The sequence below is a fragment of the Podarcis vaucheri genome (assembly GCF_965113315.1).
Source record: "Podarcis vaucheri genome assembly, chromosome: 2".
Lineage (NCBI taxonomy): Eukaryota > Metazoa > Chordata > Lepidosauria > Squamata > Lacertidae > Podarcis > Podarcis vaucheri.
In genome coordinates this window covers 104839645-104852785 of record NC_138760.1, presented here as the reverse complement: position 1 = coordinate 104852785, position 13141 = coordinate 104839645, and the positions used below count along the sequence as shown (strand labels likewise).

Below are 13141 nucleotides of genomic sequence, written 5' to 3'. Positions count from 1 at the left end.
TCCAGATGAAATAATTAAGATTCTGGGAGATTTTCTCCCTTGGGAGGTATGTGGGGAATGACTCCTGAAACTAACTGGTATCATTACAATTAATTGTGAAATGTTTTTTATAGGCAGAGTTCAAAGACATGTAATGATTAAAGTGTGTGTGTGATGGGGGGGAGTAATACTTCTGAGTGATAAGACCTCACAAATATTTTAAAATGGAGAGAGGTTGTTTAAGAATTCTTTTTATTATTATTTTATTTATGATTTTCAATTTTATACATTTCAATAATTTTACAATCATTTTAACATTTTCAAAACTTGACTTCCTTCCCCATCTTTCTGCCGTTCCTTATTTTAAATATTTATTTTAAATATTTTCTGCATATCCAAATTAACTTAATTTGCTCATTTATTCATCTACTTTAAATATACACTCCTATAAAAATGCAGGTTATTACAATAATCCTGCCAATGTTCTTATATGTTTACAGTTCATTCGTAAATATTCAATAAAGCATTTCCATTCTTTTATAAGAAGTTTGCTATCTTGATTTCTTATTTTTCCAGTAAATTTCACCATTTCTGCATTTTCCATAAGTTTTTGTAACCATTCTTTTTTTTTGCTGGGACTTCTTCTTTCCATTTTTGGGCAAGAAACATTCTTGCAAGTAACATTCTTGCCACTGTAGTTGCATACATGAATACATTTATATATAGTTTGGTTAGTTCTGAACTACCAAACTGTCTAAGGATTCTTTTAATCCTATTTGCTTCCATAAAGTAATAGCAGTCAATAGCCATTCTCCTCCATGAATTTGTCTAATCCTCTTTTAGACAAATTTGGTGGCCATTACCGCCTCCTATGCGACCGAGTTCCATAGTATCACTATGTACTGCCTGAAGAAGTGTTTTCTTTTTTCTGTCCTGGAGTTCCCAATGTTCTGCTTCAAATATCTGTATATGTTTTAAATCTATGGATGCTCCTCAAAGAAGAGTGGCAGATGAAGATGATGGACTTTGCAGAACTTGCGAAATCCAAAACCAGCACGATCAAGTATTCCAAAAGGATTGGAGTAAATTTATATGATATCTGAAAGATTATAGTAAGCAATTAACATCACTAGCAGGGTTGTCTGAAGACTTGTAATGAGAAACTTTCAATCTTTTTATATTTATTTAAATTTTGAGACAGTCTGTGATGAGTTTAATTAGAATTGGAAAACATTGCAATGGTATAAAGGTTAATTTCGAAAGTCATGAGGCGGGAGGGAAGTAAGTTGATAGGCTCTAAAGAGCCAGGTGGATAATGATGATGTGAATGTACAATGTACAATGAAAAATAAATAAAAATTATATGTATATATTAAAAATCTATAGATGCTCCTATGGCTGCTAAAAACACACACCCCCACACCCCCACAGTAGCATTTAAAACACACACACAAATTTAAAGCAATAATAAAAACAAAGAAGCTGCAATGATTCAGCTAAAAGGCTCCAAACAGAAGGAATGTGTTGGAGGTGCATTTATTTATAAAGGAGGGCAATGAGTTGTTTTGTGTGCTGGTGGCATTTTTTTATTAGTTGCGGCAGAAGCAAAACATTGTTGCAGGCTCTCTGTTCTGTCACTGCGACTGCCATGCAAGATTCCTTACTGGCAAAAAACCAGCCCTGGGCTCAACTCCAGGCCCAGCTGGTCACTTGCAAGGGTCCTGAGAAGGTCAGATGCTCTACACAGCTGTGTGATTTCGTGGAAAGCAATGGTGAGTGTCAACATTCTGAGAGTGGCTCCTTTGCCAAAATGAACTCATTTCTGGCGGAGGACAATATTCCATCTTACATAAAACGCGGGTTGCTACGCAAGCTGCCAGAAGGCAAGGGAAGGTGACGTGAACTCCAGAACCTCACCTTGGACCTTAGTAATGGAGCAAGCCAAGTTCTTTTCAATACCTGGCAGGAAGAGAGAAGCGCTTAGGCCATTCAAGAATATTGGAGCACCTGAGAAAAGCCAGAAAGGTTATTTGGTTGTCAGCAGTATAAACTGATGATAAAGAACATCGGTTATGTGTGGAGATAAGGATTCTGACAATGGCGTTCCCCTATGCGTGCTTCATATGTTAATTGTTGGAGGGGTATGGAAAAGAAGCACAGTAACATTGGCAGGTGGGAATGCAATAATATGAGTTATTTGTCCAAACTGCATCTGCATTGTGGTTAGAAGGAAACTGTTCCTTGAAAGCAGTACAGTGGTACCTTGGGTTAAGTACTTAATTCGTTCCGGAGGTCCGTTCTTAACCTGAAACTGTTCTTAATCTGAAGCACCACTTTAGCTAATGGGGCCTCCTCCTGCTGCCACGCCGCCAGAGCACGATTTCTGTTAACCTGAAGCACTATTTCTGGGTTAGCAGAGTCTGTAACCTGAAGCGTATGTAACCTGAAGTACCACTGTACCAAAAAAAGAAATTCTCAACCTAACCAGCTGCAGTTGCACCATGGGCCACATTCGGCCCATCACAAAGCCTCAACTCAAGGCAACCTGCCAATCAACTGACATAGCCAGTCACATCATCTGATGGAAGGTACCTTCTTCTTTAAGCAATAGGACTAAGGAGCCTGTACAAAACAACCCATCATAGAATCATAGAGTTGGGATCTTCAGCTATGCAATGGTACTCCCCCCCTCCCTTGAGGTTATCCCAACCTTCTGGGGCAGATTTGAAGAGGGCATGGGCTGCACATGGAGGAAAGTTCCACTGTGTGAGTGAAATTCCTTAAGATGATGGAATGAGTTGGTTGGATACTGCCCAAGAACGATAGCAGGGACAGGGAACATGCAGCCCTCCAGATGTCTTTGCACTAAAATTACTTTCATCCCTGACCGTTGGCCATTCTCTTTTGGGGCCGAGTCCAATAACATCTGGAGGGCCACAGGTTCCCCATCCCCGGAGTATAGTTTGTAAGCTTTTAGATAATGCACACATCTGTCTGGCAGGCATCGTCTTAGAAAATGAATTTGTGTGCAAGAGAGGAGAGTATGGTTATTTTAAGAAGGTGCTTGCTCTCTCCAGTTCTTAAAAGTACTTGTATTTATACAAACACACACAAATGATTGGGACACTTTTTTCAGTCAATTAGTCAATTATACATTGCAGCCCGAGTATTTAGATTGTGAAGTTCAAACAATGTAGTTGCCAGTTATAATATACCACTTTTGTTTTACATCTAGCAATAGAGTTTTGTATATATATGTAGAAAAGCCGCTGTGTGTGAATTATTGGTTCCTTAGGGGAAAGTTATTTTCTCTCCCCTCTGTATTTAGGAGCAGGGCACTGAATGAAGAACATGAAATGTGGAAGTGAAATATATAATATGATGAATACCTATAATAATGTACTTAGGGTGGAATTCAACATAGCACTAAGTGGGGCATGGGCAGGAGGGGATAAGTCCCAGTCACAAAATGAGACTTTCTCCCCCTCGCCTCACTTGTGTGTCCTCCGCATGCCCCTAAATTTGTTCTGGGTTTCCCCCCAGCCCTCCAGAGTAGATTTAGGGGACACGGGAGGGGGCATCTGGGGGGAGAAGAGGGGGGAATGTCCTGTTGCATGAGGGGACCCCAATCTGTGCACACAACAGCTTATATGAATCCAACCCATAAGAAAAATAAATGACCCCATGGCATGTGATATTTTGTGATATTTTTAGTTGAGGGCACTTTATCTGCTGTGTAAAAAGCAGATTTTCTTCTTTTAAACAATTAATTTTGCCCCAGATTCTGATTATTCTATCAAGCCCCAATCCACACATAACACGTACATTGGCTGATTCCTCATCTGTCAACGATTGACAGATGAATATGCAAACGAATCTCACTACAAAGTGTTGTCCTCAGAGTAGACCCATGGAAATGAAGGAACAAGTTACTTAAGTCTATCAACTTCATTGGGTTCCACTCTGACTTACATCAGTTACAATCCACTGCCACTGAGAGAAATTGTGTGTTATGGAAGCCCTGCTTGTATAGTTTCATCTGTTATGACTCAAACAAAGCTATCATGCGATGACGGGGTTAAAATGATAAGCATGTATGTGCAAATGTGACCATAGTTAATTTCCCGTTGTTTTTGCTTTGGGGAGAGTTTGGGCACCTTTTGTGAAGGAGGGAGGGTAGTAGGAACTCTAAAATAGATTTTGAGCTAGTGGCTTAGATTGCCATATAAATAATGAAAAGATTTGAAGGTCTAAGTATTTCCAGATGTTGGAGCAGGTAATGGCTTTGAAACCCATGTTAAATAAGTGCTGGGTTTTTGACCTGCTGGAAAAATGTACTCTGGTGTGACACAAATGACACTGCTTTCAAAAATTATCCTATATTATCCTAGTCCTGGTGAGGGTAACAACCTGAGGGCAGGCAACTTGATTAGCTTCCTGCCTGGATGGCGAGTACATCCCAGCTATTGTCTGTGATTTATGCCTGGAGTCCCTGGGCGTAATCACGCATACTTTGCAGTAGGTTGGGGGACTCCCTGCACCCAGCAAGGTATGAAGTGAAGGAGAAAACAAAGTTCTTCCTAGATTCCGCATCGCTAAGTGGTACCTTGCTCTGACAAAGCATCATGATTCTCAAAGCAGGAATCTCTCACAAGCTCATCTTTCTCTCTGCCATTGAGATATGGGGAGGTGAAGAAGAAGAGAAGAGTTTGGATTTGATATCCTGCTTTATCACTACCCGAAGGAGTCTCAAAGCGGCTAACATTCTCCTTTCCCTTCCTCCCCCACAACAAACACTCTGTGAGGTGAGTGGGGCTGAGAGACTTCACAGAAGTGTGACTGGCCCAAGGTCACCCAGCAGCTGCATAAGGAGGAGCGGAGATGCTAACCTCGTTCTTAACCACTACACCACACTGGCTCTCACAGGTGAAGAGGTGCAGAGCCTTCAAGAACAACAGGCTGAACCCTTTTAGCTAGCATTTCCAGCCTGTGCCATTTTAACAGCCTGTTGATCTCCCTCATGTTGCAATTACTGCTAAAACATTTTTTAGCCTACCTTTAAAAAACAAAAAGTTGCTACAGGAATGGTGCAATAGATTTTTTTTGTTATTTTTTATTTTTTTTAAAATAAATTTTATTAAATTCTTGCAAACTACATCAGCCAAGACATATAGACATTTAAAAGGTAAAAATAAAGAAATAGAAAAAAAATAGAAAAGAAAAAGAATAGAAAATAGATATCAGATTAACACATATTAACATAAAAGAAACAAACTTACAGACATTACACATTGGCTTCCTTCCATCTCGATTTAGGTTAGATAAATTTATAACCATTCTGCAGTTGTATTATAATAACTCTATACATCGCTGGTTTTAAATTCCGTCCACTGTTATTTTTTTAATTCCCAAATTACCTTCAATATAACTTAAAAAATTATTCCAATCATTCTTTAGTTTTACATTTTTTTTGATGCCTGATCCTCTGTGTCAATCTCGCTAACTCTATATACTCAAATAATTTCGTCCGCCATTCTCTAACCGTGGGGATATTAGGGGTTTTCCAGTTTTGCGCTAACAGGATCCTAGCCGCCACCGTTGCGTATTGAAAGAATGTTTGATCTTCGCTTTTGATCTCCTCTCCGATCATACCTGCCTCTTAGCATGATCTTAAAGGGGAATTGTTCCTTCCTCAACTACATTGTATATCACAGCTATCTACTGTGGATAGGACGTAACAGACAGGACACACACACAAGCTCTCTATATATCCCTGAATTAGGAAAAATTCAGCTGCAATTCTCCACGTTGCTTGAAATGGAGAAGCAAAGATTGGGAGACATTACGACCTGCCAACCTTGAAGCAGTTCAGGCTTTCAAGCAAGGGTCATTGCAAGTCCTACACCATGGGTAGGCAAACTAAGGCCCCAGGGCCTGATCCGGCCCAATCGCCTTCTAAATCCTCCCCACAGACGGTCCGGGAATCAGCGTGTTTTTACATGAGTAGATGTGTCCTTTTATTTAAAATGCATCTCTGGGTTATTTGTGGGACATAGGAATTTGTTCATTCCCCTCCCCCAAAAGATAGTCTGGCCCCCTACAAGGTCTGAGGGACAGTGGACCGGCCCCCTGCTGAAAAAGTTTGCTGACCCATGCCCTACACCTACCAAAGACCCTTTTATAAGAGAAAATAGGGATCAAACCTGCAGAGCCGTAGGAGGCCAGCCAGGTTTTTTTTGCCCTGGTTGAAGCGTCTATTGAGGCTCCCAGTCTGCATGTGTACAGAAATGTCCATGGGGTGTCTGTTCCATACTGGGTCTTTGACCCAGGTGAAACAAAGCCTGGTTTCACCCCTGAAACCTGGCACCTTTTGTATACAAAGTAGGTGATGTACCACTTAACTCCCCGGCAACCAACTTCTATAAGCCCAGAAGAGTCCTTGGTGGGGTCAGTTCTGCAAACTGCATGGCAAAATCCATTGCCAGAGTTGTTGTTGTTGTTTAGTCATGTCCGACTCTTCGTGACCCCATGGACCAGAGCCCGCCAGGCACTCCTGTCTTCCACTGCCTCCCACAGTTTGGTCAAACTCATGCTGTCCAACCATCTCGTCCTCTGTCATCCCCTTCTCCTTGCGCCCTCCATCTTTCCCAACATCAGGGTCTTTTCCAGGGAGTCTTCTGTTCTCATGAGGTGGCCAAAGTATTGGAGCCTCAGCTTCACGGTCTGTCCTTCCAGTGAGCACTCAGGACTGATTTCCTTCAGAATGGATAGGTTTGATCTTCTTGCAGTCCATGGGACTCTCAAGAGTCTCCTCCAGCACCAGAATTCAAAAGCATCAATTCTTCGGCAATCAGCCTTCTTTATGGTCCAGCTTTCACTTCCATACATTACTACTGGGAAAGAGTTGCCAAGTACTCTAATGCAAATGTGAAATGTCTTTGCACGGTGGGTAAAATAATAATAATAATAATAATAATAATAATAATAATAATAATAATAATAATTATTATTATTATTATTATTATTATTATTCAGTGCATCGTTAAAAAAGTTGGTTGGATTGTTCTCAGAGTACCCTTGTCTGCCACGAAGAAAAGCAAAACGTTGTGAGTGGGTAGTCTGGTGTTCAGAGGCTCTTCCACAAGTACAAAATAATGCATGATGTGATGGATCGTCTGAAAATCAACTCTGAAAACTCAACTCCCCCATCTCACTTCTGTAATCCTTGGCCCGAGAAACAGTTTCGAACTCTTCAGCAGTTGCATTCTTCTCTCCAGCATGTGAGACCATCCCATATGACATATGTGCTATTTGCGGCGACTGTTTGTCCAAATGAGGTGGTTTGAAGTAAAAAGGCCAACAGATCTGTCTTTTGTAACACTGTGAGCAGCTTGTTAAAATTAGTCACCCAAACTGCAGGACATCTGTGCTGTTGGGTTTCCAAAAGCACTATCAGTACTGCAAATGAAAGCAACTCCACCACCACCCAAAATATTCTATTTCCCAGATGGGAAAAGCTGCAAAAAGACAAGCCTTTGATTTGGGGGCTGAATAAACTGCAGTCTTTCCTTCTCGCTCCCAATGCCTTTTCTTTTCCTTCTCCTGCTTTGGTGGACAATAAGTTCTCGCTTTAGTTTTGAATCTCACGCCAGTTATGTGGAGCACTTCTGTTCTCTTAAAATTTACAAGCAAATCACCGACACACTATCCAGAGCAGCAGAAGAGATATTCCTGTGATATGATATAATAAACACTTCCTTGAGTGATATCCAAGGCCTAGGAATGGACAATAATCCCTGCAAATGTCTCTTATTGTGATGGGTAGTAATATAACACCTGTTTATCCTGTCCAATAGGCGTGTCTGTCTCAGTAGATATCCATGCATAGATGTAAACATCTGAATAGGATGGTTGTGTGTGTAAAATCCAACATGCATAGGATTGGAAATCAGAACTGAACTGTGCAGTTTACTATATGGGCCTACATAAGCAGGATTCTATAATAATGATGTTTTTATTATTATTATTATTATTATTATTATTATTATTATTATTATTATTATTATTTTATTTATTTATACCCCACCCATCTGGCTGGGTTTCCCCAGCCACTGTGGGAGGCTCCCGACAGAACACCAATAACAATAATAAAAATGCAACTACATCAAACATTAAAAACTTCCCTTCTAAAAGTTGGATAGTTGTTTATTTCCTTGGCATCTGATGGGAGGGCATTCCACAGGGTGGGTGCCACTACCGAGAAGGCCCTCTGCCTGGTTCCCTGTAACCTCACTTCCCGCAGTGAGGGAACCGGCAGAAGGCCCTTGGAGCTGGACCTCAGTGTCCGGGCTGAACGATGGGGGTGGAGATGCTCCTCCAGGTATCCTGGGCCAAGGCCATTTAGGGCTTTAAAGCATCCATCCTAGTCAAACAATAAACCCATCTCTGGATTCTGGTTGTAGGCTAGGTGACTTGGCAGAGGATTTGTAGGAAGACAGCAAGGCCCAGAGGATGGGAGAAAAGGTAGCTAGCCCTCAGTCAAATCCACAAATTCCAACACACACACACACACTTCAATTCAATCCAAATTATGCCACCCCAGTCTTCAAAAAAGCAGCAGCTGAAAGCTAAGAGGCCATCACAACAGACAAAGAGGCCAGGACCCCTCTGGTTTCTTTGTCATTTCTCTAGAAGCTGTTGTTTACTGCCTGTCTTAAAAATGATTGACTTTGGTCCTGGACACATACTCCCTTGTGTGCCAGACACTGGTGTTCTTTAACCATGCTATCCAAACGAGAGAAGGAGTATGAAAGGGACAAATGGTAGCCAAGTGGATTAATAGAGCTGATCTGGTATAGTGGCTAGATAGGATCCTGGGAGACAAAGGTTCAAATCCCCGCTCAGCCATGAAGCTCACTGAGTGTCACCTTGGGCCTCTCAGCCTAACCTACCTCACAGGGTAGTTGTGGAGACCCATGTGTGCCACCTCAAGCACCTAGGCAATAAATAATAAACAAAAGAAACAATAAATAGCATTTTTGAGCTGTGAGCCAAAATCTGTGCTTTGTATCGTCGCCCAATCACACACTCATATGGGCTCTACAAACAAAAAACGGGTCTATTAATCACTTTGATCCTGGGACTGTTCTGTAGCTGAAAACATGGCTGAAATGTCAGATGTGGATCGCTTCAGCTCAAAATCACTACCTAGACATGTATCTCATTTGGGGAGTGTGTGTCCTAGTGCACTCTAGCCTTCAGAAAATACCAGTGGGAGACATAGCCATGAGCTGGGAATCACAACTACCTGCTCAGATCTTGCTTTTTGGCTTCCCAAGGGCTTCCCTGGTTGACCACTGTAAGGACATAATGCTGGAGTAGATGGGCTCTTCTGTGACTGATATTTTCAAAGGCAAACACAGACATTCTAATGTCCTTGTTTCTACACAGGAATACAGCCAGAATACTTCCTTTCCTTCACTCCAAAGTGTCCTCTTATCCCCCTAGCAAATCACTGTAAGGCCTGGGGCAAATTATTCAGAATTTTTTTTCCTGGATTTTTTTTTTTTCCTATGATGAAGGAATTGACTCGCCATAATCACTACAGGAGGAAGCCTTGGGTTTATAGAGATCCGCCAGCTAACTGACCTCACGGGGTAAACAAATAGCAACTGTAAAAGCAGTTGTAAAAGAATACACATGTCGACAAGAGAGGCCAAACTGCATTGACCAAAAACATAGAGAGAAGACAAAGCCCCAACTCCAAGTATCTCCTTGAGAGCCAGCGTGGTGTAGTGGTTAAGGGTGGTGGACTTGTAATCTGGTGAACCGGGTTCGATTCCCCGCTCCTCCACATGTAGCTAGTCACAATTCTCTGAAGTCTCTCAACCTCACTCACCTCACAGGGGGTTTGTTGTGGGGGAGGAAGGGAAAGAAGATGGTTAGCCGCTTTGAGACTCCTTAGGGTAGTGATAAAGCAGGATATCAAATCCAAACTCTTCTTCTTCTTCTTTTTCCTTCCCCTCACCACTTTTAGGAACCAATTGCTGTGTGTCATAAAAGCAGAGCACTTAAAAACCATCTGCATATTGTAGATGTGTCGCTCAGTATAAACACAGCAAGGGCTTTGTATTTATTGCATGTAAAGAAGGATGGAGATTGGAAATTTAAGTTAATATGCCACGTATTGCTCTGTTTGGATGGCATCTGTGCTAGGAACTGCCCTGTCCACCACTCAGCACCACTAGGGAGGGTTGTTTGATGGAGGGTCCTACATTCCTCAAGATAGTAAGATATGAACAGGGAACCTTTGTGCTCAGGGACATCCCCCTGTCTGCTCACCCATGCAGTCCAATCTTGGCCCTCGTGGAGCAAAGGTCCCTGAATACCACGCTTTCTTTTTGGAATTTGGACCTAGATGTGAAAATTCTCTACCACACAATAAAAGTGGCATTCCTCTGCCCTTTAGCACATCAGTCTTCCCTCGTGAATAGGGACCCGAGTTCTTTGGCTTTTCCCATATGGAACAATTGATCCCTTCAGTTAATTTGCCAAGAGTAATCAGTTATTTCTGCTGGCTATAAATTTTAAACTCCGCCAACCTCACCCCCCCCCCCGCTTTAAAAAGAAAAAAGCAGGAGGAAGGGAAGAAAGCAAAGCAATAAAAGTGGGACAGCAATAAAGCACGCAGCTGTCAGAGCGGGGACGGCTGGTGTAGTTTAGCACCGCAGGGGGAGAGAAAGAAAGAAAGGAGCAGAACGAGCTCCAAAGCCATTTTCACCTGTCGGTTTCCCAGGCCCTGGGGTTCAGCTCTGAGAAGAAGGGACTTCTCAGTTGATTCTTCCGCTGCCGTGAGGGTCATTGGGTGTAGCCTGTCCATTTTGTCCTGAGAAACCTTTGGGGTGTTAATGCAGCAGGATATACACTGAAGGAATGCCAGTAAATCAATGGAGTAAACCACACACACACACACACACACACACACACAAACACCCCCCCACACCCCTAGTTCAGGCAAAATACAGTTTCTTATCTCCTTGGTAGCAGCAAGTCAGCCGAATAGTATTAGGCTGGCCATTTGTCCTTCTTTGTAGAGGACAGTCGTAAGAACATACAAACATGAGAAGAGTTTGCTGGATAAAGCCAATGACTTGTCCAGTCCAATGTCCTTTTCTCACAGTGACTGAACAGTTGTTGTTGTTGTTGTTGTTGTTGTTGTTGTTATACCGCCCTATATCCAGAGGTCTCTAGATGGCTCACAGAAGAGATCAACCTTAAAAACTACTACATATCTATAGCTATATCTACATCTAATCAAAATGAAAACAACCACCCAATAACCCCCCCCCCCCAGTGCTGCTCTTTCAATCCAGATCAAGGCATCCCTCTGTGGCTACTTTATGAACAAGAAGGGGAGATCCAATCAGGATTCCTTGCATCGCATCCTCCCTGGCTATGCTATTATGAGCTTTTTCTGTGGAAGGAACTGTTTGTTTAGGCTGACATCCCCGCTTTTGGGGGCAGTTTTAGAATCTGCTCGAACATACATCGACCCTTTTTTGTTTTTTAAAAAAATGGTAAACGGAACAGAACGTATTAACATGCCCGTAACTTGATGCGCCTATCCAGATGGCAAATTCGTACCCACGGGCAGGATTTGAGCACAAGAGACTTCTCCCCCACCTGTGCTTTCCAAGAACTGGCAATCAGGGGGGTTGTTGCCTCCCATCGCGGAGGCAGAAAACATGGCTAGTAGCCATGGACCGCCTTCTCTCTGCAGTCCTCTGTTTGAAGGAGTTCTGGTCCAAGTCCAGTTGAAAGGTAATGGACAATAAGAGGGGTCCTTGCAGTTGCCCCTCCACAGATGGGCAGCCGGCTGAGCAGGCCCCAGGGCATGCAGAAGGTCCCATTCCAGAGATCCCCAGGTAGGGAATGCACCTTGCCTGAAACCCTGGACAGCTGCTGCTGCCAGTCTGTGCAGTACTGAGCTAGATGGACAAATGGTCTGATGCAGTATAAGGCAGCTTCCTATGTTCCGCACATATAGTAGCGGCTTGCAGGGTAGTGCCAGGGCACAGCTGCATTGTTTCCGTGGCTTCAAAACACTGAATGTTGCTGTCCCTTGCTGAGAGGGAGAGGGGTTGAGGTGAAGGGAGCTCAGCACGTGTGTGTGTGTGTGTGTTTTGGCACATGCAAATTTTATGAAAATCGGTGTTCTCTGTGGTGGACTTGTAAAGAAGTAAAGGCTTTCTGGGAAACGGTATATAATGAGTTAAAGAAAATGTTTAAGAATACTTTTTGTTAAAAAAACCAGAAGCCTTTTTATTGGGTATACAGTGGTACCTCGGGTTACAGACGCTTCAGGTTACAGATGCTTCAGGTTACAGATTCCGCTAACCCAGAAATAGAACCTCAGGTTAAGAACTTTGCTTCAGGATGAGAACAGAAATCGCGCGGCGGTGGCGCGGCGGCAGCGGGAGGCCCCATTAGCTAAAGTAGTACCTCAGGTTAAGAACAGTTTCAGGTTAAGAACGGACCTCCAGAACGAGTTAAGTTCTTAACCAGAAGTACCACTGTAGTGGGTAAAGAGATACCAAGGGAAGATAAAAGACTGTTTATGTATGCAACAACCGTGGCAAGAATTATTTTAGCCCAAAAATGGAAAGAGCAAGAAGTACCGACGAAAGAAAAGTGGCAGATGAAGATGGTGGACTCTGCAGAACTGGCGAAGCTGACAGGAAAAATCTGAAACCAGCATGATCAAATATTCCAAAAGGATTGGAGTAAATTTATACAATATCTGAAAGATTATGGTAAGCAATTAACACCACTAGCTGGGTTGTCTGATGACTTGTAATGAGAAATTTCCAGTCTTTCTATATTTATTTAAATTTTGAGCCATTCTGTAATGAGTTTAATTAGAATTGGAAAACATATAAATTGCAATAGTATAAAGGTTAATTTCAAAAGTCGTGAGGTGGGAGGGGAGGAAGTTGATAGGCTTTAAAGAGCCATTGCGGTATAGTGGATGATGATGATGTGAGTGTATAACATTAAATGGAAAAACAATTAAAAATATATAAGAAAAAAAGAAAGAAAGAAGAAAATCGGTGTCAGGGGTTCAGGAGCAGAGGCGAGGGCAAGGGAGGAAACAGAGAGCGAG

At 42.4% G+C, this 13141-nt stretch overlaps 1 long non-coding RNA gene across 1 annotated transcript; it reads right to left on the bottom strand.

Annotated features, from left to right (window-relative positions):
- Nucleotides 1-1539: 1539 nt before the first annotated feature.
- On the bottom strand, nt 1540-10882 carry LOC309525574. Its single transcript, XR_014216433.1, has 2 exons — nt 10760-10882; nt 1540-1938 (listed from the first exon to the last, which is right to left on the bottom strand). It is a non-coding gene; the product is annotated as an uncharacterized lncRNA (long non-coding RNA).
- Nucleotides 10883-13141: the final 2259 nt, after the last annotated feature.